Below are 5053 nucleotides of genomic sequence, written 5' to 3' on the forward strand. Positions count from 1 at the left end.
AGGCCAGACCCAAAATGGATACACACACACACACACACACACACACACACACACACACACCAATGTAATCTCAAAAATTTATCTACATAATATACTTACTAAAAATAAAAGCATAACACATAAACTGGGCAGTGGTGGCATATGCCTTTAATCCCAGCACTCGGGAGGCAGAGGCAGGTGGATTTCTGAGTTCGAGGCCAACCTGGTCTACAAAGTGAGTTCCAGGACAGCCAGGGCTACACAGAGAAACCCTGTCTCAAAAAAACAAACAAACAAAACAAACAAAAAAAGAGCATAACACATAATTAAAAATATCTTTAAAATATACATGTATATATATTTTCTTTTTTCCACATTTTAAAACCTCTTTATATTTTTTAAAAGAAAAAAGAACTAGAAAATATTTTCTTAGTACTGTTGATCCAACCCAGGGCCTCATTTATTCTAAGCAAGATGCCACGATTGAACTTTTTGCTTTTTTCTATAGACCGGGCTGGCCTTGAACTCAGTGATCTGCCTGCCTCTGCCTCCAGAGTGATGGGATTAAGGGTGTGCACCATTACTGCCCAGCTCAGTTAAACACTGTTTTATATATTCATTAGTATCATTAGTTTTCAGTAATTTAACTGTTCATAACCTTTGTCCATTTTTCTACTGGAATTTTATTACTAACTCAAATCCCTTGTATGCTATGATAGCCGTGTCATTTATGTGGTAAATATTTTCTCATAGCTTATTATTTTGTCCTTGTTTATGATATTGTGATGTAGCTTCAAATTTCTGTGGACTCAATTGTATTCATCATTAGGCTTCATGTTTAGGACAATGTTAGGATTTTGAGAATTAATTGTATAATTATCCATGATAAAGTATTCAAAGTAACCATGTTAGGTGCCTGCTAAATACTGGAATAGGAAAGTTGAATAGTAAGAGACTATAAATGTTTGGTGCTGTGTCATAAGTTGAATAGTAAGAGACTATAAATGTTTGGTGCTGTGTCATGGTTATGACACATTCTGATGCAAAAATATTCTGATAACTAGAAATGTACAGACTATATTACATTTTAACAGATAATCTTTGTTAAAATCTAAATTAAATATAAATCTTCCTGTGACTATTTCCAAATTATGGACATGTTACATAGAATTATGATTAAGGTAGTTTTATGTGCTTTGTGTGGTGGCAGATGCCTTTGAGCCAAAAGCTTGGGAGGCAGAGGCAGGTGGATCTTTGAGCTTAAGGTCAGCCTGGTCTACAGAGCAAGTTCTAGGACAGCCAGGGCTACATAGTAAAAACCTGTCTTGAAAAGCCAAAAAATCAAAAGGCAGTTTTACGTGCCAGGCTATACAAAGGATTCCTGTCTCACAAACAAACAACCCCTTCCAAACTCTCCACAAATAAATAAAAGAATCACCACCAAAACACAGTTTTATATCAGTGACACCTTTACTGAAATGAATTTTTGTTTTTAGTTCAAAAAGGAAGGGTGAAGTTTGCAGGTCTTTTAGTCCTGTACAAAATAAATGTTACTTCTTAGGATGGTTGAAAGAACAGATTGAGAGCTTTGATACTGGGGCTTGATTTTTTGTTTGTTTGTTTTTGAAAGAACAACAGCAAAAAGGGCCAACTGTAAATGCTGCTGAATATTAGTAGAAATTTGCTACTTAGTTAATTTCTGATGCTACACCACAGTTACTAACTTTCAGCAGTGTTTTCCTCAAAATGAAAGCAAATTTCAAGAGGAACTTTTCAATTTGACTTAAAGCAGACAACTCAGAACCGAAATTTCTAAAACTTATGGGAAAGTGTATGGTGTGCTGTTTGGAGCACATCACATTTCCAGTTAATACTAAAACAGGCATTTACTTACAATGGACACAAACGAACTATTAGTTACTGTAAGATTACTTGCCACACAGCCCAATTGTTCTATTACTTCCGGTTGAATGTTGCTTTAAATTTAAACTTTCTATGCTCCCTATTAATGCTCTAGCCGCACCATTTTGAAACTTTAATTTGTCGAAAACTTCACAGAATTCTAGCAAAGATGGTTTAGACAAGAAATGGAAATTGGTTTTGAATGGTGTCCCCCTCCCGATGCTTTACTGGTAAGCTAAAACCCTTAAGGCTTTACTTCTTGTTGATATTTAGTTGCTTCTGCTGAACTTTTATTGTTCACTTGATTAAATATACGATAACTCTTTATGTTCCAAGGAAATCGATCAATAAGATCAGTGGATGGGAGAAGACCTACTAAGACATAGATCACACACATGGAGTAGAATTGAAGGACTGAAAGTCATCATTATATTGCATCAGGAATGCCCTGCGATTCCTGATTGGGTGTAATGTCACCATTTCCTAAGCTCATAATAGTTCTCATTTGTCTTATTACTTATTTGAAACAATTTAATACTGAGGAAGGTATTTTAATATGTAAAACAAATGGAACAAATACTACTTAATCTGAGGCTAATTTTAGGTGGCTAGGAAGTTCTGTAACAGCAATGGAGACATTGTAATTAATAGTTCCCTTCCTGTCCTAGGAGAAGAGAAGTTTGGCAGGGACAGGCCATTCCTGAGTGTCCCCCACCCCCGCATAGAGTGCTCTAGGCAAAGGTCATGTAGGGTGGACTGGAAATGAGGTGACAAAAAAAAATATCCTCACAATAAACACCCAAGGGTGATAAAGAGTCAAGGGAGTTGGGCAGGGTGCAAAAGGTCTTTCTGTACTTCAAAATACTGTGGGAGGGCTAAGAGGAAGTACAAAGAACTGTAATTGCTAATAATGTGGCAAGGCCGCCTCCACAGAAGGCAGCATGAGTGTCTAGTAATCTCCACAGGTTCCCTGCCAACCATGTCCTTGCACGTGGATTTCACGCCACTTTGGTCCCATCTTCTCTTCCGCCCCCAAAAGTCACCTATAAAACTGGCTGAGCGGCCAATTAGCCTAGTAGTCCAGTTCCCTAAGTCTAGGAGAATTTGAGTATGGAGCTCACATTTTTATGGAACAGGAATAGTCAGTTGAAAATTATATCTATATATCCACATCCACATTTATATGTATAATTACATGTAATCCCCCCCACCCGTAGTCTTCCTGGTAAAGAGAATTAATCTTTACCCCATACTCGAAGGAAAAAAGGAAGCAAGGCAAAATTGCCAAGCTATTCATTCACGTTGGGATCAAGTGGCCGAGTTGGGTCTTTTGGGGGGAAGTGTGAGGAGTGTTGGAAAGGATGTGAGGAAAGCAGGGATCTGGGAACAAGGACCAAGTGGCCATTTACTGGGGTGGGTTGTGTTGGAGAGCTCCGAAGGGTGCTGCTAGCCTGCAGGGCTGCCAGGGCTGCGCAGGGGGCGGGGAGCCAGACGATCGGCTCGCTAAGCCCCGGAATTCCCACGACGGGGCTCCAGTGGATACTGTCGCCGGCCTCTCAGCGACCTCCTCGGTGGCGCCTTAGGCCCCGAGCCAGTCCGCGCAGGGCGGAAGCGCGTCCCAACGGCTGAGTAAGCGAGGCGCGGGCACGCCAGCTTGTTTACCCCACTCGGCGGCGCGCCCCTGCGGGCGCCCCGTTCACAGGAGGCGTCCGAGCCGCCAAAGCAGGGATTCCGGCGGCCGCGATTGGTCTGCGACACGGGGAGTAGGCTGGCGGGTGGGAGGGCTGCGTGGCGCGCGCCGCGATGGCAGCCCGCCGCCGCTAGATGCCGCTGCTTCCCAACAGGACCTGGCCGCGGGTTCGCGGCCGACAGATGGCGCCTGCGCGTTCCATTCGCCTCCAAGTCGCCGAAGAGCGAACACCCCAAACAATCCCGAAGCGCCACCAAAAAAAAAAAAAAAAAAAAAAAGAAAGAAAAAAAAAGAGAAAAAAATAGAAAGAAAAAAAGAAAAAATACAGAAAAAGAGAAAAAACAAAACAAAACAAAACCAAGCACTCCGCCGGATCCGACCGCCACTTTCCAACCCCCCCACGGCTCTAGACCCGCGGGAGCTTCCGTCCCTCAGTAGAATTCAAGGGTGGAAAGAAGAGGAAGGGGGAAAAAACCTTGTACCAGCCCAGGGGTGAAGAAGCCCCCGGCCTGAGAAGGAAGGAAGGAGTGGGGGAGGCCAACAGTCTCCTTGCTGCCTCTGTAGACGCTGAGGGGGGAGGTAAGTTATAAAATGGCGGAGGCGAAGCTTCTAGAAGTTTGGAGGGGCACCCGGAGGGCGCGCGGCCCACCGTGAGGTGTGTGTGCTTGCGATCGGCGACGAGAGCGTGCGGCCGGCCGGGAGGGAGCCTAGAAGGCCGGGCGCTCCGGGGCCTGGCCGCGGCCTCGTCGGGGGCCCCGCGCGGGGCAGCCAGCGAGCCAGCGAGCGGCCGTGTCCGGGCGGGGAGCGAGCCGGCGTCGCCCCGGCCCCGCGTCGTCCCCCTGCCTGTCCTCTCCGCCCCCAAGTCGCTACCCCAACACTTCCAAGGAACTTGCAGTCGCCCCCTGCGTCCCCTCCCCGCCTCCCTCCTCCCGGAGCCGTTCTTTTTTAGTGCAGGACGCTCCCTTCCCACTCCCCTCGCTGGAAGGTTGTCCCCTCGCCTCCCTCGCCCAACTCTTCCCCCGGGGACCTCGGCGGAGGGGCTCCCCCCCCCCCCACGGGTGGCCCAAAATGGAGAACGCGCAGCGGCGCAAGATGGAGGCTCGGCGCCTCCGCGTAGCCTGCTCGCTCGCTTCCTCTCCTCCCGGGGCCTCTTAAGCAGCCCGTGGAGGGGGACGAGAGCCCCCCAGACTGGAGGTGGGGTGGGGGTGCCATCCCTAGCCGGGATTGGGGGTGTGGAGAAGAAAGGGCAAACCCGGGGAGGCCGCGGCCCGGCGGCGTGTGGTGGCGGTGGGGGGGTTGGTGGCGGCGGTGGGAGAGCGCGCCGTGGTGGTGCGGGGAAGGAAGCGAGCAAGATGGTGGTGCTGGGAACCCGGGGGGGAGGGGAGGCCGAGCAGGCCCGTTTGTGTCTATTTGGGCCGCGGACCGAGGGAGGCGAGGGAAAATCTACTCTGCTCACACCCCTCCCTCGGCCCCCCTCCCCTC

General features: G+C 47.8%; 1 protein-coding gene across 1 annotated transcript in view; it reads left to right on the forward strand.

Moving 5' to 3' along the window:
* Window positions 1-3879: 3879 nt before the first annotated feature.
* Window positions 3880-5053, forward strand: part of Stag2 (stromal antigen 2) — a 132059-nt gene continuing 130885 nt past the window's right edge. The window contains exon 1 of the mRNA XM_029534221.1: window positions 3880-4150. The gene's annotated coding sequence lies outside the window, so the exon portion shown is untranslated. The remainder of the gene's footprint in view (window positions 4151-5053) is intronic.

The sequence above is a fragment of the Mus pahari genome, chromosome X (genome assembly GCF_900095145.1).
Source record: "Mus pahari chromosome X, PAHARI_EIJ_v1.1, whole genome shotgun sequence".
In the NCBI taxonomy this organism is placed as follows: Eukaryota; Metazoa; Chordata; class Mammalia; order Rodentia; family Muridae; genus Mus; species Mus pahari.